We start from the raw sequence: 20,686 nt of genomic DNA, 5'->3' as shown, positions 1-20,686 counted from the left end.
GGAAATATTCAGCATTTTAAACTTAGCAACGTCTGCAAGACTGGAATCAGTGAATGCCTGGGCCATGGCCACTGATAACTTATCCCGAGCATTCATTTGGCCTGGGCCCCTCCTATATTGCACATTGGCTCACTGTGTGTCTATGTTTAGCGTTCACAGGCAATTTACAAGCTCTGAATTTCCCAGCAGTGAATTCATGGAGTGATTGATCTAACCGATATTCAACATCAGTATTGTTAAGTCTCAAACAGTTATAAACTCTCCAGTATATTTCACTGTGTCTTCAAGACGGTGAGATCGAGCCTGTTGTGCAAGCTTTGTTTCTTTATGAACACTTCAGCAGAACATTAAATCAACATGTGGAATTGAATTGCTGATTGACACTGTAAATTTGCCAACATTTAACTGCAGTGTGACAACAATCACCGTTATAATTAGGCTTCCATTACGTTCTTGCACGACATCACCCTAAGTAACCTAGTTGATCACAGCACAGATATCAGTTAATTCATTGCCAGTGCGAAAAAATACACATTTTGAACTTAGCAACGTGTACAAGACCATTGCCTGGATCGTGGGCACTGATAACGGAACATGAGCATTAAGATTTTCGGTATCATTATACTTTACATTGACACAACCTGAGCTCTGAGATGTGTTTTGGACCCATTGCCCCGAAACGAGGACAGAGTGGGTGGGGCAATTCCTTCCGGGTTCAGGTTTTCTTTCAAAAAGGTGTGAGAAAACTTTGCTTCGTTCACTGTCAGACCGAAATAGTTCAGTTGGGAAGGCGTTTGACTGAAGATCCAGATGGTTCATGGCTCAATCCCGTGTTTCAGCAATTTTTGGTTATTTCGCGTTCCCTTCATTCTAAGGGTAGTGGCTGATTTTATATCGGGACAGTGGGCTGTTCAGCGGTTGCGTGATAATAATTTTCAACATGAATTGTTTTTAGATTAAGCTGTTACGTTCTGTTACGTTCTATTTACACTCTGCGCAGTGTTGTAGATGAACAGTGAACAATGTTTAAGCGATGTGATGCGTTCAATGTTTATGCAGTAAATCTGTCATCCAGTGTGAGTTGGAAACACAATCCCCGCAGAGTGAGCTTTCACGCAACGTTAACACAACTTGTGGCCGGTTAGCTCAGTTGGTTAGAGCGTGGTGCTAATAACGCCAAGGTCGCGGGTTCGATCCCCGTACGGGCCATTCCAGTGTTTTTCATAATTTTTATTCGGTTTTTAGTCACGTTGAAAATCAAATCTTTATAATGAAACAAATCCACACAGAATCACAAGGGTTGGGAATTATTTGGAATAACAGTCATTGCTACTTGCCGACGGGGTGGAGAGGCACATCTTTCTGTTTATTTCTGTTTCTTGGTTTGCTGATAAACGATGAACCGGAGGCCTGTTCCCGTAAATGCTCAAAAGTAGGAACAGACAGCCAGAACGGTTCTGTCGCCTGGAGATGGGCAAAAGACTGCAGTTCAGGACAAAAACACTAAATTAAATGTTCACTCGGCACCGAGAGTGAAAAATCCCGAGAAAAGGACAGAATGAAATAGATTTCAGTGGATGCCTACCCGCACGTGATGCTGCGGATGCGCGGACATATCTTTGGTGTTCTCCACAAAAAATGCCATTTGCTACGAACAGTTTTACCTGGCGCGAAAGTGGTGAGACTTTGGAAGGAGCAAGCAGGAAAGACTGTGTTGGTCTGCTTGTTGGCAAGCAAATGTGTAGCAGCTTCCCTGGTGGTTTAGTGGTTAGGTTTCGGCGCTTTCACCGCTGCGGCCCGGGTTCGATTCCCGGTCAGGGAACATTGTATTTTCGGCCGTTTGACCTGCAAGGCTGTTCCTGAACAAATTCACAGCTCACTGCACTCTTGCTGCCCCAACCATCAGCAGCGCATCATTCGTTGTAGTGATACAGCACACACTTCTGTGCCTTCCGTTTCAAAGTCAGCAGTAAATGAGGAGATCTCGCTCTCGCTCAACTGGTGCTGATTGACACCGTAAATGTTGCCAATCATGGCTAACTTTAGCCTTCCGTGTACATTTTTGCGGCACATCACTCTAGCTTACCATCTGTCAATGCATTGCCAGTGTGGAAATATTCAGCATTTTAAACTTAGCAACGTCTGCAAGACTGGAATCAGTGAATGCCTGGGCCATGGCCACTGATAACTTATCCCGAGCATTCATTTGGCCTGGGCCCCTCCTATATTGCACATTGGCTCACTGTGTGTCTATGTTTAGCGTTCACAGGCAATTTACAAGCTCTGAATTTCCCAGCAGTGAATTCATGGAGTGATTGATCTAACCGATATTCAACATCAGTATTGTTAAGTCTCAAACAGTTATAAACTCTCCAGTATATTTCACTGTGTCTTCAAGACGGTGAGATCGAGCCTGTTGTGCAAGCTTTGTTTCTTTATGAACACTTCAGCAGAACATTAAATCAACATGTGGAATTGAATTGCTGATTGACACTGTAAATTTGCCAACATTTAACTGCAGTGTGACAACAATCACCGTAATAATTAGGCTTCCATTACGTTCTTGCACGACATCACCCTAAGTAACCTAGTTGATCACAGCACAGATATCAGTTAATTCATTGCCAGTGCGAAAAAATACACATTTTGAACTTAGCAACGTGTACAAGACCGTTGCCTGGATCGTGGGCACTGATAACGGAACATGAGCATTAAGATTTTCGGTATCATTATACTTTACATTGACACAACCTGAGCTCTGAGATGTGTTTTGGACCCATTGACCCGAAACGAGGACAGAGTGGGTGGGGCAATTCCTTCCGGGGTCAGGTTTTCTTTCAAAAAGGTGTGAGAAAACTTTGCTTCGTTCACTGTCAGACCGAAATAGTTCAGTTGGGAAGGCGTTTGACTGAAGATCCAGATGGTTCATGGCTCAATCCCGTGTTTCAGCAATTTTTGGTTATTTCGCGTTCCCTTCATTCTAAGGGTAGTGGCTGATTTTATATCGGGACAGTGGGCTGTTCAGCGGTTGCGTGATAATAATTTCCAACATGAATTGTTTTTAGATTAAGCTGTTACGTTCTGTTACGTTCTATTTAGACTCTGCGCAGTGTTGTAGATGAACAGTGAACAATGTTTAAGCGATGTGATGCGTTCAATGTTTATGCAGTAAATCTGTCATCCAGTGTGAGTTGGAAACACAATCCCAGCAGAGTGAGCTTTCACGCAACGTTAACACAACTTGTGGCCGGTTAGCTCAGGTGGTTAGAGCGTGGTGCTAATAACGCCAAGGTCGCGGGTTCGATCCCCGTACGGGCCATTCCAGCGTTTTTCATAATTTTTATTCGGTTTTTAGTCACGTTGAAAATCAAATCTTTATAATGAAACAAATCCACACAGAATCACAAGGGTTGGGAATTATTTGGAATAACACTCATTGCTACTTGCCGACGGGGTGGAGAGGCACATCTTTCTGTTTATTTCTGTTTCTTGGTTTGCTGATAAACGATGAACCGGAGGCCTGTTCCCGTAAATGCTCAAAAGTAGGAACAGACAGCCAGAACGGTTCTGTCGCCTGGAGATGGGCAAAAGACTGCAGTTCAGGACAAAAACACTAAATGAAATGTTCACCCGGCATCGAGAGTGAAAAATCCCGAGAAAAGGACAGAATGAAATAGATTTCAGTGGATGCCTACCCGCACGTGATGCTGCGGATGCGCGGACATATCTTTGGTGTTCTCCACAAAAAATGCCATTTGCTACGAACAGTTTTACCTGGCGCGAAAGTGGTGAGACTTTGGAAGGAGCAAGCAGGAAAGACTGTGTTGGTCTGCTTGTTGGCAAGCAAAAGTGTAGCAGCTTCCCTGGTGGTTTAGTGGTTAGGTTTCGGCGCTTTCACCGCTGCGGCCCGGGTTCGATTCCCGGTCAGGGAACATTGTATTTTCGGCCGTTTGACCTGCAAGGCTGTTCCTGAACAAATTCACAGCTCACTGCACTCTTGCTGCCCCAACCATCAGCAGCGCATCATTCGTTGTAGTGATACAGCACACACTTCTGTGCCTTCCGTTTCAAAGTCAGCAGTAAATGAGGAGATCTCGCTCTCGCTCAACTGGTGCTGATTGACACCGTAAATGTTGCCAATCATGGCTAACTTTAGCCTTCCGTGTACATTTTTGCGGCACATCACTCTAGCTTACCATCTGTCAATGCATTGCCAGTGTGGAAATATTCAGCATTTTAAACTTAGCAACGTCTGCAAGACTGGAATCAGTGAATGCCTGGGCCATGGCCACTGATAATTTATCCCGAGCATTCATTTGGCCTGGGCCCCTGCTATATTGCACATTGGCTCACTGTGTGTCTATGTTTAGCGTTCACAGGCAATTTACAAGCTCTGAATTTCCCAGCAGTGAATTCATGGAGTGATTGATCTAACCGATATTCAACATCAGTATTGTTAAGTCTCAAACAGTTATAAACTCTCCAGTATATTTCACTGTGTCTTCAAGACGGTGAGATCGAGCCTGTTGTGCAAGCTTTGTTTCTTTATGAACACTTCAGCAGAACATTAAATCAACATGTGGAATTGAATTGCTGATTGACACTGTAAATTTGCCAACATTTAACTGCAGTGTGACAACAATCACCGTTATAATTAGGCTTCCATTACGTTCTTGCACGACATCACCCTAAGTAACCTAGTTGATCACAGCACAGATATCAGTTAATTCATTGCCAGTGCGAAAAAATACACATTTTAAACTTAGCAACGTGTACAAGACCATTGCCTGGATCGTGGGCACTGATAACGGAACATGAGCATTAAGATTTTCGGTATCATTATACTTTACATTGACACAACCTGAGCTCTGAGATGTGTTTTGGACCCATTGCCCCGAAACGAGGACAGAGTGGGTGGGGCAATTCCTTCCGGGTTCAGGTTTTCTTTCAAAAAGGTGTGAGAAAACTTTGCTTCGTTCACTGTCAGACCGAAATAGTTCAGTTGGGAAGGCGTTTGACTGAAGATCCAGATGGTTCATGGCTCAATCCCGTGTTTCAGCAATTTTTGGTTATTTCGCGTTCCCTTCATTCTAAGGGTAGTGGCTGATTTTATATCGGGACAGTGGGCTGTTCAGCGGTGTCGTGATAATAATTTTCTACATGAATTGTTTTTAGATTAAGCTGTTACGTTCTGTTACGTTCTATTTACACTCTGCGCAGTGTTGTAGATGAACAGTGAACAATGTTTAAGCGATGTGATGCGTTCAATGTTTATGCAGTAAATCTGTCATCCAGTGTGAGTTGGAAACACAATCCCCGCAGAGTGAGCTTTCACGCAACGTTAACACAACTTGTGGCCGGTTAGCTCAGTTGGTTAGAGCGTGGTGCTAATAACGCCAAGGTCGCGGGTTCGATCCCCGTACGGGCCATTCCAGTGTTTTTCATAATTTTTATTCGGTTTTTAGTCACGTTGAAAATCAAATCTTTATAATGAAATAAATCCACACAGAATCACAAGGGTTGGGAATTATTTGGAATAACAGTCATTGCTACTTGCCGACGGGGTGGAGAGGCACATCTTTCTGTTTATTTCTGTTTCTTGGTTTGCTGATAAACGATGAACCGGAGGCCTGTTCCCGTAAATGCTCAAAAGTAGGAACAGACAGCCAGAACGGTTCTGTCGCCTGGAGATGGGCAAAAGACTGCAGTTCAGGACAAAAACACTAAATGAAATGTTCACCCGGCACCGAGAGTGAAAAATCCCGAGAAAAGGACAGAATGAAATAGATTTCAGTGGATGCCTACCCGCACGTGATGCTGCGGATGCGCGGACATATCTTTGGTGTTCTCCACAAAAAATGCCATTTGCTCCGAACAGTTTTACCTGGCGCGAAAGTGGTGAGACTTTGGAAGGAGCAAGCAGGAAAGACTGTGTTGGTCTGCTTGTTGGCAAGCAAATGTGTAGCAGCTTCCCTAGTGGTTTAGTGGTTAGGTTTCGGCGCTTTCACCGCTGTGGCCCGGGTTCGATTCCCGGTCAGGGAACATTGTATTTTCGGCCGTTTGACCTGCAAGGCTGTTCCTGAACAAATTCACAGCTCACTGCACTCTTGCTGCCCCAACCATCAGCAGCGCATCATTCGTTGTAGTGATACAGCACACACTTCTGTGCCTTCCGTTTCAAAGTCAGCAGTAAATGAGGAGATCTCGCTCTCGCTCAACTGGTGCTGATTGACACCGTAAATGTTGCCAATCATGGCTAACTTTAGCCTTCCGTGTACATTTTTGCGGCACATCACTCTAGCTTACCATCTGTCAATGCATTGCCAGTGTGGAAATATTCAGCATTTTAAACTTAGCAACGTCTGCAAGACTGGAATCAGTGAATGCCTGGGCCATGGCCACTGATAACTTATCCCGAGCATTCATTTGGCCTGGGCCCCTCCTATATTGCACATTGGCTCACTGTGTGTCTATGTTTAGCGTTCACAGGCAATTTACAAGCTCTGAATTTCCCAGCAGTGAATTCATGGAGTGATTGATCTAACCGATATTCAACATCAGTATTGTTAAGTCTCAAACAGTTATAAACTCTCCAGTATATTTCACTGTGTCTTCAAGACGGTGAGATCGAGCCTGTTGTGCAAGCTTTGTTTCTTTATGAACACCTCAGCAGAACATTAAATCAACATGTGGAATTGAATTGCTGATTGACACTGTAAATTTGCCAACATTTAACTGCAGTGTGACAACAATCACCGTTATAATTAGGCTTCCATTACGTTCTTGCACGACATCACCCTAAGTAACCTAGTTGATCACAGCACAGATATCAGTTAATTCATTGCCAGTGCGAAAGAATACACATTTTGAACTTAGCAACGTGTACAAGACCGTTGCCTGGATCGTGGGCACTGATAACGGAACATGAGCATTAAGATTTTCGGTATCATTATACTTTACATTGACACAACCTGAGCTCTGAGATGTGTTTTGGACCCATTGCCCCGAAACGAGGACAGAGTGGGTGGGGCAATTCCTTCCGGGGTCAGGTTTTCTTTCAAAAAGTTGTGAGAAAACTTTGCTTCGTTCACTGTCAGACCGAAATAGTTCAGTTGGGAAGGCGTTTGACTGAAGATCCAGATGGTTCATGGCTCAATCCCGTGTTTCAGCAATTTTTGGTTATTTCGCGTTCCCTTCATTCTAAGGGTAGTGGCTGATTTTATATCGGGACAGTGGGCTGTTCAGCGGTTGCGTGATAATAATTTCCAACATGAATTGTTTTTAGATTAAGCTGTTACGTTCTGTTACGTTCTATTTAGACTCTGCGCAGTGTTGTAGATGAACAGTGAACAATGTTTAAGCGATGTGATGCGTTCAATGTTTATGCAGTAAATCTGTCATCCAGTGTGAGTTGGAAACACAATCCCCGCAGAGTGAGCTTTCACGCAACGTTAACACAACTTGTGGCCGGTTAGCTCAGTTGGTTAGAGCGTGGTGCTAATAACGCCAAGGTCGCGGGTTCGATCCCCGTACGGGCCATTCCAATGTTTTTCATAATTTTTATTCGGTTTTTAGTCACGTTGAAAATCAAATCTTTATAATGAAACAAATCCACACAGAATCACAAGGGTTGGGAATTATTTGGAATAGCACTCATTGCTACTTGCCGACGGGGTGGAGAGGCACATCTTTCTGTTTATTTCTGTTTCTTGGTTTGCTGATAAACGATGAACCGGAGGCCTGTTCCCGTAAATGCTCAAAAGTAGGAACAGACAGCCAGAACGGTTCTGTCGCCTGGAGATGGGCAAAAGACTGCAGTTCAGGACAAAAACACTAAATGAAATGTTCACCCGGCACCGAGAGTGAAAAATCCCGAGAAAAGGACAGAATGAAATAGATTTCAGTGGATGCCTACCCGCACGTGATGCTGCGGATGCGCGGACATATCTTTGGTGTTCTCCACAAAAAATGCCATTTGCTCCGAACAGTTTTACCTGGCGCGAAAGTGGTGAGACTTTGGAAGGAGCAAGCAGGAAAGACTGTGTTGGTCTGCTTGTTGGCAAGCAAATGTGTAGCAGCTTCCCTGGTGGTTTAGTGGTTAGGTTTCGGCGCTTTCACCGCTGCGGCCCGGGTTCGATTCCCGGTCAGGGAACATTGTATTTTCGGCCGTTTGACCTGCAAGGCTGTTCCTGAACAAATTCACAGCTCACTGCACTCTTGCTGCCCCAACCATCAGCAGCGCATCATTCGTTGTAGTGATACAGCACACACTTCTGTGCCTTCCGTTTCAAAGTCAGCAGTAAATGAGGAGATCTCGCTCTCGCTCAACTGGTGCTGATTGACACCGTAAATGTTGCCAATCATGGCTAACTTTAGCCTTCCGTGTACATTTTTGCGGCACATCACTCTAGCTTACCATCTGTCAATGCATTGCCAGTGTGGAAATATTCAGCATTTTAAACTTAGCAACGTCTGCAAGACTGGAATCAGTGAATGCCTGGGCCATGGCCACTGATAACTTATCCCGAGCATTCATTTGGCCTGGGCCCCTCCTATATTGCACATTGGCTCACTGTGTGTCTATGTTTAGCGTTCACAGGCAATTTACAAGCTCTGAATTTCCCAGCAGTGAATTCATGGAGTGATTGATCTAACCGATATTCAACATCAGTATTGTTAAGTCTCAAACAGTTATAAACTCTCCAGTATATTTCACTGTGTCTTCAAGACGGTGAGATCGAGCCTGTTGTGCAAGCTTTGTTTCTTTATGAACACTTCAGCAGAACATTAAATCAACATGTGGAATTGAATTGCTGATTGACACTGTAAATTTGCCAACATTTAACTGCAGTGTGACAACAATCACCGTTATAATTAGGCTTCCATTACGTTCTTGCACGACATCACCCTAAGTAACCTAGTTGATCACAGCACAGATATCAGTTAATTCATTGCCAGTGCGAAAGAATACACATTTTGAACTTAGCAACGTGTACAAGACCGTTGCCTGGATCGTGGGCACTGATAACGGAACATGAGCATTAAGATTTTCGGTATCATTATACTTTACATTGACACAACCTGAGCTCTGAGATGTGTTTTGGACCCATTGCCCCGAAACGAGGACAGAGTGGGTGGGGCAATTCCTTCCGGGGTCAGGTTTTCTTTCAAAAAGGTGTGAGAAAACTTTGCTTCGTTCACTGTCAGACCGAAATAGTTCAGTTGGGAAGGCGTTTGACTGAAGATCCAGATGGTTCATGGCTCAATCCCGTGTTTCAGCAATTTTTGGTTATTTCGCGTTCCCTTCATTCTAAGGGTAGTGGCTGATTTTATATCGGGACAGTGGGCTGTTCAGCGGTTGCGTGATAATAATTTCCAACATGAATTGTTTTTAGATTAAGCTGTTACGTTCTGTTACGTTCTATTTAGACTCTGCGCAGTGTTGTAGATGAACAGTGAACAATGTTTAAGCGATGTGATGCGTTCAATGTTTATGCAGTAAATCTGTCATCCAGTGTGAGTTGGAAACACAATCCCCGCAGAGTGAGCTTTCACGCAACGTTAACACAACTTGTGGCCGGTTAGCTCAGTTGGTTAGAGCGTGGTGCTAATAACGCCAAGGTCGCGGGTTCGATCCCCGTACGGGCCATTCCAGTGTTTTTCATAATTTTTATTCGGTTTTTAGTCACGTTGAAAATCAAATCTTTATAATGAAACAAATCCACACAGAATCACAAGGGTTGGGAATTATTTGGAATAGCACTCATTGCTACTTGCCGACGGGGTGGAGAGGCACATCTTTCTGTTTATTTCTGTTTCTTGGTTTGCTGATAAACGATGAACCGGAGGCCTGTTCCCGTAAATGCTCAAAAGTAGGAACAGACAGCCAGAACGGTTCTGTCGCCTGGAGATGGGCAAAAGACTGCAGTTCAGGACAAAAACACTAAATGAAATGTTCACCCGGCACCGAGAGTGAAAAATCCCGAGAAAAGGACAGAATGAAATAGATTTCAGTGGATGCCTACCCGCACGTGATGCTGCGGATGCGCGGACATATCTTTGGTGTTCTCCACAAAAAATGCCATTTGCTCCGAACAGTTTTACCTGGCGCGAAAGTGGTGAGACTTTGGAAGGAGCAAGCAGGAAAGACTGTGTTGGTCTGCTTGTTGGCAAGCAAATGTGTAGCAGCTTCCCTGGTGGTTTAGTGGTTAGGTTTTGGCGCTTTCACCGCTGCGGCCCGGGTTCGATTCCCGGTCAGGGATCATTGTATTTTCCGCCGTTTGACCTGCAAGGCTGTTCCTGAACAAATTCACAGCTCACTGCACTCTTGCTGCCCCAACCATCAGCAGCGCATCATTCGTTGTAGTGATACAGCACACACTTCTGTGCCTTCCGTTTCAAAGTCAGCAGTAAATGAGGAGATCTCGCTCTCGCTCAACTGGTGCTGATTGACACCGTAAATGTTGCCAATCATGGCTAACTTTAGCCTTCCGTGTACATTTTTGCGGCACATCACTCTAGCTTACCATCTGTCAATGCATTGCCAGTGTGGAAATATTCAGCATTTTAAACTTAGCAACGTCTGCAAGACTGGAATCAGTGAATGCCTGGGCCATGGCCACTGATAACTTATCCCGAGCATTCATTTGGCCTGGGCCCCTCCTATATTGCACATTGGCTCACTGTGTGTCTATGTTTAGCGTTCACAGGCAATTTACAAGCTCTGAATTTCCCAGCAGTGAATTCATGGAGTGATTGATCTAACCGATATTCAACATCAGTATTGTTAAGTCTCAAACAGTTATAAACTCTCCAGTATATTTCACTGTGTCTTCAAGACGGTGAGATCGAGCCTGTTGTGCAAGCTTTGTTTCTTTATGAACACTTCAGCAGAACATTAAATCAACATGTGGAATTGAATTGCTGATTGACACTGTAAATTTGCCAACATTTAACTGCAGTGTGACAACAATCACCGTTATAATTAGGCTTCCATTACGTTCTTGCACGACATCACCCTAAGTAACCTAGTTGATCACAGCACAGATATCAGTTAATTCATTGCCAGTGCGAAAAAATACACATTTTGAACTTAGCAACGTGTACAAGACCATTGCCTGGATCGTGGGCACTGATAACGGAACATGAGCATTAAGATTTTCGGTATCATTATACTTTACATTGACACAACCTGAGCTCTGAGATGTGTTTTGGACCCATTGCCCCGAAACGAGGACAGAGTGGGTGGGGCAATTCCTTCCGGGTTCAGGTTTTCTTTCAAAAAGGTGTGAGAAAACTTTGCTTCGTTCACTGTCAGACCGAAATAGTTCAGTTGGGAAGGCGTTTGACTGAAGATCCAGATGGTTCATGGCTCAATCCCGTGTTTCAGCAATTTTTGGTTATTTCGCGTTCCCTTCATTCTAAGGGTAGTGGCTGATTTTATATCGGGACAGTGGGCTGTTCAGCGGTTGCGTGATAATAATTTTCAACATGAATTGTTTTTAGATTAAGCTGTTACGTTCTGTTACGTTCTATTTACACTCTGCGCAGTGTTGTAGATGAACAGTGAACAATGTTTAAGCGATGTGATGCGTTCAATGTTTATGCAGTAAATCTGTCATCCAGTGTGAGTTGGAAACACAATCCCCGCAGAGTGAGCTTTCACGCAACGTTAACACAACTTGTGGCCGGTTAGCTCAGTTGGTTAGAGCGTGGTGCTAATAACGCCAAGGTCGCGGGTTCGATCCCCGTACGGGCCATTCCAGTGTTTTTCATAATTTTTATTCGGTTTTTAGTCACGTTGAAAATCAAATCTTTATAATGAAACAAATCCACACAGAATCACAAGGGTTGGGAATTATTTGGAATAACAGTCATTGCTACTTGCCGACGGGGTGGAGAGGCACATCTTTCTGTTTATTTCTGTTTCTTGGTTTGCTGATAAACGATGAACCGGAGGCCTGTTCCCGTAAATGCTCAAAAGTAGGAACAGACAGCCAGAACGGTTCTGTCGCCTGGAGATGGGCAAAAGACTGCAGTTCAGGACAAAAACACTAAATGAAATGTTCACTCGGCACCGAGAGTGAAAAATCCCGAGAAAAGGACAGAATGAAATAGATTTCAGTGGATGCCTACCCGCACGTGATGCTGCGGATGCGCGGACATATCTTTGGTGTTCTCCACAAAAAATGCCATTTGCTACGAACAGTTTTACCTGGCGCGAAAGTGGTGAGACTTTGGAAGGAGCAAGCAGGAAAGACTGTGTTGGTCTGCTTGTTGGCAAGCAAATGTGTAGCAGCTTCCCTGGTGGTTTAGTGGTTAGGTTTAGGCGCTTTCACCGCTGCGGTCCGGGTTCGATTTCCGGTCAGGGAACATTGTATTTTCGGCCGTTTGACCTGCAAGGCTGTTCCTGAACAAATTCACAGCTCACTGCACTCTTGCTGCCCCAACCATCAGCAGCGCATCATTCGTTGTAGTGATACAGCACACACTTCTGTGCCTTCCGTTTCAAAGTCAGCAGTAAATGAGGAGATCTCGCTCTCGCTCAACTGGTGCTGATTGACACCGTAAATGTTGCCAATCATGGCTAACTTTAGCCTTCCGTGTACATTTTTGCGGCACATCACTCTAGCTTACCATCTGTCAATGCATTGCCAGTGTGGAAATATTCAGCATTTTAAACTTAGCAACGTCTGCAAGACTGGAATCAGTGAATGCCTGGGCCATGGCCACTGATAACTTATCCCGAGCATTCATTTGGCCTGGGCCCCTCCTATATTGCACATTGGCTCACTGTGTGTCTATGTTTAGCGTTCACAGGCAATTTACAAGCTCTGAATTTCCCAGCAGTGAATTCATGGAGTGATTGATCTAACCGATATTCAACATCAGTATTGTTAAGTCTCAAACAGTTATAAACTCTCCAGTATATTTCACTGTGTCTTCAAGACGGTGAGATCGAGCCTGTTGTGCAAGCTTTGTTTCTTTATGAACACTTCAGCAGAACATTAAATCAACATGTGGAATTGAATTGCTGATTGACACTGTAAATTTGCCAACATTTAACTGCAGTGTGACAACAATCACCGTAATAATTAGGCTTCCATTACGTTCTTGCACGACATCACCCTAAGTAACCTAGTTGATCACAGCACAGATATCAGTTAATTCATTGCCAGTGCGAAAAAATACACATTTTGAACTTAGCAACGTGTACAAGACCGTTGCCTGGATCGTGGGCACTGATAACGGAACATGAGCATTAAGATTTTCGGTATCATTATACTTTACATTGACACAACCTGAGCTCTGAGATGTGTTTTGGACCCATTGACCCGAAACGAGGACAGAGTGGGTGGGGCAATTCCTTCCGGGGTCAGGTTTTCTTTCAAAAAGGTGTGAGAAAACTTTGCTTCGTTCACTGTCAGACCGAAATAGTTCAGTTGGGAAGGCGTTTGACTGAAGATCCAGATGGTTCATGGCTCAATCCCGTGTTTCAGCAATTTTTGGTTATTTCGCGTTCCCTTCATTCTAAGGGTAGTGGCTGATTTTATATCGGGACAGTGGGCTGTTCAGCGGTTGCGTGATAATAATTTCCAACATGAATTGTTTTTAGATTAAGCTGTTACGTTCTGTTACGTTCTATTTAGACTCTGCGCAGTGTTGTAGATGAACAGTGAACAATGTTTAAGCGATGTGATGCGTTCAATGTTTATGCAGTAAATCTGTCATCCAGTGTGAGTTGGAAACACAATCCCAGCAGAGTGAGCTTTCACGCAACGTTAACACAACTTGTGGCCGGTTAGCTCAGGTGGTTAGAGCGTGGTGCTAATAACGCCAAGGTCGCGGGTTCGATCCCCGTACGGGCCATTCCAGCGTTTTTCATAATTTTTACTCGGTTTTTAGTCACGTTGAAAATCAAATATTTATAATGAAACAAATCCACACAGAATCACAAGGGTTGGGAATTATTTGGAATAACACTCATTGCTACTTGCCGACGGGGTGGAGAGGCACATCTTTCTGTTTATTTCTGTTTCTTGGTTTGCTGATAAACGATGAACCGGAGGCCTGTTCCCGTAAATGCTCAAAAGTAGGAACAGACAGCCAGAACGGTTCTGTCGCCTGGAGATGGGCAAAAGACTGCAGTTCAGGACAAAAACACTAAATGAAATGTTCACCCGGCATCGAGAGTGAAAAATCCCGAGAAAAGGACAGAATGAAATAGATTTCAGTGGATGCCTACCCGCACGTGATGCTGCGGATGCGCGGACATATCTTTGGTGTTCTCCACAAAAAATGCCATTTGCTACGAACAGTTTTACCTGGCGCGAAAGTGGTGAGACTTTGGAAGGAGCAAGCAGGAAAGACTGTGTTGGTCTGCTTGTTGGCAAGCAAAGGTGTAGCAGCTTCCCTGGTGGTTTAGTGGTTAGGTTTCGGCGCTTTCACCGCTGCGGCCCGGGTTCGATTCCCGGTCAGGGAACATTGTATTTTCGGCCGTTTGACCTGCAAGGCTGTTCCTGAACAAATTCACAGCTCACTGCACTCTTGCTGCCCCAACCATCAGCAGCGCATCATTCGTTGTAGTGATACAGCACACACTTCTGTGCCTTCCGTTTCAAAGTCAGCAGTAAATGAGGAGATCTCGCTCTCGCTCAACTGGTGCTGATTGACACCGTAAATGTTGCCAATCATGGCTAACTTTAGCCTTCCGTGTACATTTTTGCGGCACATCACTCTAGCTTACCATCTGTCAATGCATTGCCAGTGTGGAAATATTCAGCATTTTAAACTTAGCAACGTCTGCAAGACTGGAATCAGTGAATGCCTGGGCCATGGCCACTGATAATTTATCCCGAGCATTCATTTGGCCTGGGCCCCTGCTATATTGCACATTGGCTCACTGTGTGTCTATGTTTAGCGTTCACAGGCAATTTACAAGCTCTGAATTTCCCAGCAGTGAATTCATGGAGTGATTGATCTAACCGATATTCAACATCAGTATTGTTAAGTCTCAAACAGTTATAAACTCTCCAGTATATTTCACTGTGTCTTCAAGACGGTGAGATCGAGCCTGTTGTGCAAGCTTTGTTTCTTTATGAACACTTCAGCAGAACATTAAATCAACATGTGGAATTGAATTGCTGATTGACACTGTAAATTTGCCAACATTTAACTGCAGTGTGACAACAATCACTGTTATAATTAGGCTTCCATTACGTTCTTGCACGACATCACCCTAAGTAACCTAGTTGATCACAGCACAGATATCAGTTAATTCATTGCCAGTGCGAAAAAATACACATTTTGAACTTAGCAACGTGTACAAGACCATTGCCTGGATCGTGGGCACTGATAACGGAACATGAGCATTAAGATTTTCGGTATCATTATACTTTACATTGACACAACCTGAGCTCTGAGATGTGCTTTGGACCCATTGCCCCGAAACGAGGACAGAGTGGGTGGGGCAATTCCTTCCGGGGTCAGGTTTTCTTTCCAAAAGGTGTGAGAAAACTTTGCTTCGTTCACTGTCAGACCGAAATAGTTCAGTTGGGAAGGCGTTTGACTGAAGATCCAGATGGTTCATGGCTCAATCCCGTGTTTCAGCAATTTTTGGTTATTTCGCGTTCCCTTCATTCTAAGGGTAGTGGCTGATTTTATATCGGGACAGTGGGCTGTTCAGCGGTTGCGTGATAATAATTTTCAACATGAATTGTTTTTAGATTAAGCTGTTACGTTCTGTTACGTTCTATTTAGACTCTGCGCAGTGTTGTAGATGAACAGTGAACAATGTTTAAGCGATGTGAGGCGTTCAATGTTTATGCAGTAAATCTGTCATCCAGTGTGAGTTGGAAACACAATCCCCGCAGAGTGAGCTTTCACGCAACGTTAACACAACTTGTGGCCGGTTAGCTCAGTTGGTTAGAGCGTGGTGCTAATAACGCCAAGGTCGCGGGTTCGATCCCCGTACGGGCTATTCCAGTGTTTTTCATAATTTTTATTCGGTTTTTAGTCACGTTGAAAATCAAATCTTTATAATGAAACAAATCCACACAGAATCACAAGGGTTGGGAATTATTTGGAATAACAGTCATTGCTACTTGCCGACGGGGTGGAGAGGCACATCTTTCTGTTTATTTCTGTTTCTTGGTTTGCTGATAAACGATGAACCGGAGGCCTGTTCCCGTAAATGCTCAAAAGTAGGAACAGACAGCCAGAACGGTTCTGTCGCCTGGAGATGGGCAAAAGACTGCAGTTCAGGACAAAAACACTAAATGAAATGTTCACCCGGCACCGAGAGTGAAAAATCCCGAGAAAAGGACAGAATGAAATAGATTTCAGTGGATGCCTACCCGCACGTGACGCTCGCGGATGCGCGGACATATCTTTGGTGTTCTCCACAAAAAATGCCATTTGCTACGAACAGTTTTACCTGGCGCGAAAGTGGTGAGACTTTGGAAGGAGCAAGCAGGAAAGACTGTGTTGGTCTGCTTGTTGGCAAGCAAATGTGTAGCAGCTTCCCTGGTGGTTTAGTGGTTAGGTTTCGGCGCTTTCACCGCTGCGGCCCGGGTTCGATTCCCGGTCAGGGAACATTGTATTTTCGGCCGTTTGACCTGCAAGGCTGTTCCTGAACAAATTCACAGCTCACTGCACTCTTGCTGCCCCAACCATCAGCAGCGCATCATTCGTTGTAGTGATACAGCACACACTTCTGTGCCTTCCGTTTCAAAGTCAGCAGTAAATGAGGAGATCTCGCTCTCGCTCAACTGGTGCTGATTGACACCGTAAATGTTGCCAATCATGGATAACTTTAGCCTTCCGTGTACATTTTTGCGGCACATCACTCTAGCTTACCATCTGTCAATGCATTGCCAGTGTGGAAATATTCAGCATTTTAAACTTAGCAACGTCTGCAAGACTGGAATCAGTGAATGCCTGGGCCATGGCCACTGATAACTTATCCCGAGCATTCATTTGGCCTGGGCCCCTCCTATATTGCACATTGGCTCACTGTGTGTCTATGTTTAGCGTTCACAGGCAATTTACAAGCTCTGAATTTCCCAGCAGTGAATTCATGGAGTGATTGATCTAACCGATATTCAACATCAGTATTGTTAAGTCTCAAACAGTTATAAACTCTCCAGTATATTTCACTGTGTCTTCAAGACGGTGAGATCGATCCTGTTGTGCAAGCTTTGTTTCTTTATGAACACTTCAGCAGAACATTAAATCAACATGTGGAATTGAATTGCTGATTGACACTGTAAATTTGCCAACATTTAACTGCAGTGTGACAACAATCACCGTTATAATTAGGCTTCCATTACGTTCTTGCACGACATCACCCTAAGTAACCTAGTTGATCACAGCACAGATATCAGTTAATTCATTGCCAGTGCGAAAAAATACACATTTTGAACTTAGCAACGTGTACAAGACCGTTGCCTGGATCGTGGGCACTGATAACGGAACATGAGCATTAAGATTTTCGGTATCATTATACTTTACATTGACACAACCTGAGCTCTGAGATGTGTTTTGGACCCATTGCCCAGAAACGAGGACAGAGTGGGTGGGGCAATTCCTTCCGGGGTCAGGTTTTCTTTCAAAAAGGTGTGAGAAAACTTTGCTTCGTTCACTGTCAGACCGAAGTAGTTCAGTTGGGAAGGCGTTTGACTGAAGATCCAGATGGTTCATGGCTCAATCCCGTGTTTCAGCAATTTTTGGTTATTTCGCGTTCCCTTCATTCTAAGGGTAGTGGCTGATTTTATATCGGGACAGTGGGCTGTTCAGCGGTTGCGTGATAATAATTTTCAACATGAATTGTTTTTAGATTAAGCTGTTACGTTCTGTTACGTTCTATTTAGACTCTGCGCAGTGTTGTAGATGAACAGTGAACAATGTTTAAGCGATGTGATGCGTTCAATGTTTATGCAGTAAATCTGTCATCCAGTGTGAGTTGGAAACACAATCCCCGCAGAGTGAGCTTTCACGCAACGTTAACACAACTTGTGGCCGGTTAGCTCAGTTGGTTAGAGCGTGGTGCTAATAACGCCAAGGTCGCGGGTTCGATCCCCGTACGGGCCATTCCAGCGTTTTTCATAATTTTTATTCGGTTTTTAGTCACGTTGAAAATCAAATCTTTATAATGAAACAAATCCACACAGAATCACAAGGGTTGGGAATTATTTGGAATAACAGTCATTGCTACTTGCCGACGGGGTGGAGAGGCACATCTTTCTGTTTATTTCTGTTTCTTGGTTTGCTGATAAACGATGAACCGGAGGCCTGTTCCCGTAAATGCTCAAAAGTAGGAACAGACAGCCAGAACGGTTCTGTCGCCTGGAGATGGGCAAAAGACTGCAGTTCAGGACAAAAACACTAAATGAAATGTTCACCCGGCACCGAGAGTGAAAAATCCCGAGAAAAGGACAGAATGAAATAGATTTCAGTGGATGCCTACCCGCACGTGACGCTCGCGGATGCGCGGACATATCTTTGGTGTTCTCCACAAAAAATGCCATTTGCTACGAACAGTTTTACCTGGCGCGAAAGTGGTGAGACTTTGGAAGGAGCAAGCAGGAAAGACTGTGTTGGTCTGCTTGTTGGCAAGCAAATGTGTAGCAGCTTCCCTGGTGGTTTAGTGGTTAGGTTTCGGCGCTTTCACCGCTGCGGCCCGGGTTCGATTCCCGGTCAGGGAACATTGTATTTTCGGCCGTTTGACCTGCAAGGCTGTTCCTGAACAAATTCACAGCTCACTGCACTCTTGCTGCCCCAACCATCAGCAGCGCATCATTCGTTGTAGTGATACAGCACACACTTCTGTGCCTTCCGTTTCAAAGTCAGCAGTAAATGAGGAGATCTCGCTCTCGCTCAACTGGTGCTGATTGACACCGTAAATGTTGCCAATCATGGCTAACTTTAGCCTTCCGTGTACATTTTTGCGGCACATCACTCTAGCTTACCATCTGTCAATGCATTGCCAGTGTGGAAATATTCAGCATTTTAAACTTAGCAACGTCTGCAAGACTGGAATCAGTGAATGCCTGGGCCATGGCCACTGATAACTTATCCCGAGCATTCATTTGGCCTGGGCCCCTCCTATATTGCACATTGGCTCACTGTGTGTCTATGTTTAGCGTTCACAGGCAATTTACAAGCTCTGAATTTCCCAGCAGTGAATTCATGGAGTGATTGATCTAACCGATATTCAACATCAGTATTGTTAAGTCTCAAACAGTTATAAACTCTCCAGTATATTTCACTGTGTCTTCAAGACGGTGAGATCGATCCTGTTGTGCAAGCTTTGTTTCTTTATGAACACTTCAGCAGAACATTAAATCAACATGTGGAATTGAATTGCTGATTGACACTGTAAATTTGCCAACATTTAACTGCAGTGTGACAACAATCACCGTTATAATTAGGCTTCCATTACGTTCTTGCACGACATCACCCTAAGTAACCTAGTTGATCACAGCACAGATATCAGTTAATTCATTGCCAGTGCGAAAAAATACACATTTTGAACTTAGCAACGTGTACAAGACCGTTGCCTGGATCGTGGGCACTGATAACGGAACATGAGCATTAAGATTTTCGGTATCATTATACTTTACATTGACACAACCTGAGCTCTGAGATGTGTTTTGGACCCATTGCCCCGAAACGAGGACAGAGTGGGTGGGGCAATTCCTTCCGGGGTCAGGTTTTCTTTCAAAAAGGTGTGAGAAAACTTTGCTTCGTTCACTGTCAGACCGAAGTAGTTCAGTTGGGAAGGCGTTTGACTGAAGATCCAGATGGTTCATGGCTCAATCCCGTGTTTCAGCAATTTTTGGTTATTTCGCGTTCCCTTCATTCTAAGGGTAGTGGCTGATTTTATATCGGGACAGTGGGCTGTTCAGCGGTTGCGTGATAATAATTTTCAACATGAATTGTTTTTAGATTAAGCTGTTACGTTCTGTTACGTTCTATTTAGACTCTGCGCAGTGTTGTAGATGAACAGTGAACAATGTTTAAGCGATGTGATGCGTTCAATGTTTATGCAGTAAATCTGTCATCCAGTGTGAGTTGGAAACACAATCCCCGCAGAGTGAGCTTTCACGCAACGTTAACACAACTTGTGGCCGGTTAGCTCAGTTGGTTAGAGCGTGGTGCTAATAACGCCAAGGTCGCGGGTTCGATCCCCGTACGGGCCATTCCAGCGTTTTTCATAATTTTTATTCGGTTTTTAGTCACGTTGAAAATCAAATCTTTATAATGAAACAAATCCACACAGAATCACAAGGGTTGGGAATTATTTGGAATAACAGTCATTGCTACTTGCCGACGGGGTGGAGAGGCACATCTTTCTGTTTATTTCTGTTTCTTGGTTTGCTGATAAACGATGAACCGGAGGCCTGTTCCCGTAAATGCTCAAAAGTAGGAACAGACAGCCAGAACGGTTCTGTCGCCTGGAGATGGGCAAAAGACTGCAGTTCAGGACAAAAACACTAAATGAAATGTTCACCCGGCACCGAGAGTGAAAAATCCCGAGAAAAGGACAGAATGAAATAGATTTCAGTGGATGCCTACCCGCACGTGATGCTGCGGATGCGCGGACATATCTTTGGTGTTCTCCACAAAAAATGCCATTTGCTACGAACAGTTTTACCTGGCGCGAAAGTGGTGAGACTTTGGAAGG

At 44.3% G+C, this 20,686-nt stretch overlaps 16 non-coding genes across 16 annotated transcripts; all 16 read left to right on the top strand.

Moving 5' to 3' along the window:
* The first annotated feature begins 1,135 nt into the window (after positions 1-1,135).
* Positions 1,136-1,209, top strand: trnai-aau (transfer RNA isoleucine (anticodon AAU)). The gene has a single exon. It is a non-coding gene; the product is annotated as a tRNA-Ile (tRNA).
* Positions 1,210-1,750: 541 nt separating this feature from the next.
* Positions 1,751-1,822, top strand: trnae-uuc (transfer RNA glutamic acid (anticodon UUC)). The gene has a single exon. It is a non-coding gene; the product is annotated as a tRNA-Glu (tRNA).
* A 1,423-nt stretch (positions 1,823-3,245) lies between these two features.
* On the top strand, positions 3,246-3,319 carry trnai-aau (transfer RNA isoleucine (anticodon AAU)). The gene has a single exon. It is a non-coding gene; the product is annotated as a tRNA-Ile (tRNA).
* A 541-nt stretch (positions 3,320-3,860) lies between these two features.
* trnae-uuc (transfer RNA glutamic acid (anticodon UUC)) lies at positions 3,861-3,932 on the top strand. The gene has a single exon. It is a non-coding gene; the product is annotated as a tRNA-Glu (tRNA).
* A 1,423-nt stretch (positions 3,933-5,355) lies between these two features.
* Positions 5,356-5,429, top strand: trnai-aau (transfer RNA isoleucine (anticodon AAU)). The gene has a single exon. It is a non-coding gene; the product is annotated as a tRNA-Ile (tRNA).
* Positions 5,430-7,465: 2,036 nt separating this feature from the next.
* trnai-aau (transfer RNA isoleucine (anticodon AAU)) lies at positions 7,466-7,539 on the top strand. The gene has a single exon. It is a non-coding gene; the product is annotated as a tRNA-Ile (tRNA).
* Positions 7,540-8,080: 541 nt separating this feature from the next.
* trnae-uuc (transfer RNA glutamic acid (anticodon UUC)) lies at positions 8,081-8,152 on the top strand. Its single transcript has one exon. It is a non-coding gene; the product is annotated as a tRNA-Glu (tRNA).
* Positions 8,153-9,575: 1,423 nt separating this feature from the next.
* trnai-aau (transfer RNA isoleucine (anticodon AAU)) lies at positions 9,576-9,649 on the top strand. Its single transcript has one exon. It is a non-coding gene; the product is annotated as a tRNA-Ile (tRNA).
* Positions 9,650-11,685: 2,036 nt separating this feature from the next.
* trnai-aau (transfer RNA isoleucine (anticodon AAU)) lies at positions 11,686-11,759 on the top strand. Its single transcript has one exon. It is a non-coding gene; the product is annotated as a tRNA-Ile (tRNA).
* Positions 11,760-13,795: 2,036 nt separating this feature from the next.
* trnai-aau (transfer RNA isoleucine (anticodon AAU)) lies at positions 13,796-13,869 on the top strand. Its single transcript has one exon. It is a non-coding gene; the product is annotated as a tRNA-Ile (tRNA).
* A 541-nt stretch (positions 13,870-14,410) lies between these two features.
* Positions 14,411-14,482, top strand: trnae-uuc (transfer RNA glutamic acid (anticodon UUC)). Its single transcript has one exon. It is a non-coding gene; the product is annotated as a tRNA-Glu (tRNA).
* Positions 14,483-15,905: 1,423 nt separating this feature from the next.
* Positions 15,906-15,979, top strand: trnai-aau (transfer RNA isoleucine (anticodon AAU)). The gene has a single exon. It is a non-coding gene; the product is annotated as a tRNA-Ile (tRNA).
* A 542-nt stretch (positions 15,980-16,521) lies between these two features.
* trnae-uuc (transfer RNA glutamic acid (anticodon UUC)) lies at positions 16,522-16,593 on the top strand. Its single transcript has one exon. It is a non-coding gene; the product is annotated as a tRNA-Glu (tRNA).
* A 1,423-nt stretch (positions 16,594-18,016) lies between these two features.
* Positions 18,017-18,090, top strand: trnai-aau (transfer RNA isoleucine (anticodon AAU)). The gene has a single exon. It is a non-coding gene; the product is annotated as a tRNA-Ile (tRNA).
* Positions 18,091-18,632: 542 nt separating this feature from the next.
* On the top strand, positions 18,633-18,704 carry trnae-uuc (transfer RNA glutamic acid (anticodon UUC)). Its single transcript has one exon. It is a non-coding gene; the product is annotated as a tRNA-Glu (tRNA).
* A 1,423-nt stretch (positions 18,705-20,127) lies between these two features.
* trnai-aau (transfer RNA isoleucine (anticodon AAU)) lies at positions 20,128-20,201 on the top strand. The gene has a single exon. It is a non-coding gene; the product is annotated as a tRNA-Ile (tRNA).
* The last annotated feature ends 485 nt before the right edge of the window (positions 20,202-20,686 follow it).

Source organism: Pristiophorus japonicus, unplaced genomic scaffold, assembly GCF_044704955.1.
Source record: "Pristiophorus japonicus isolate sPriJap1 unplaced genomic scaffold, sPriJap1.hap1 HAP1_SCAFFOLD_30, whole genome shotgun sequence".
NCBI classification, from domain to species: Eukaryota; Metazoa; Chordata; class Chondrichthyes; family Pristiophoridae; genus Pristiophorus; species Pristiophorus japonicus.
This window is presented reverse-complemented; position numbering and strand designations above follow the sequence as displayed.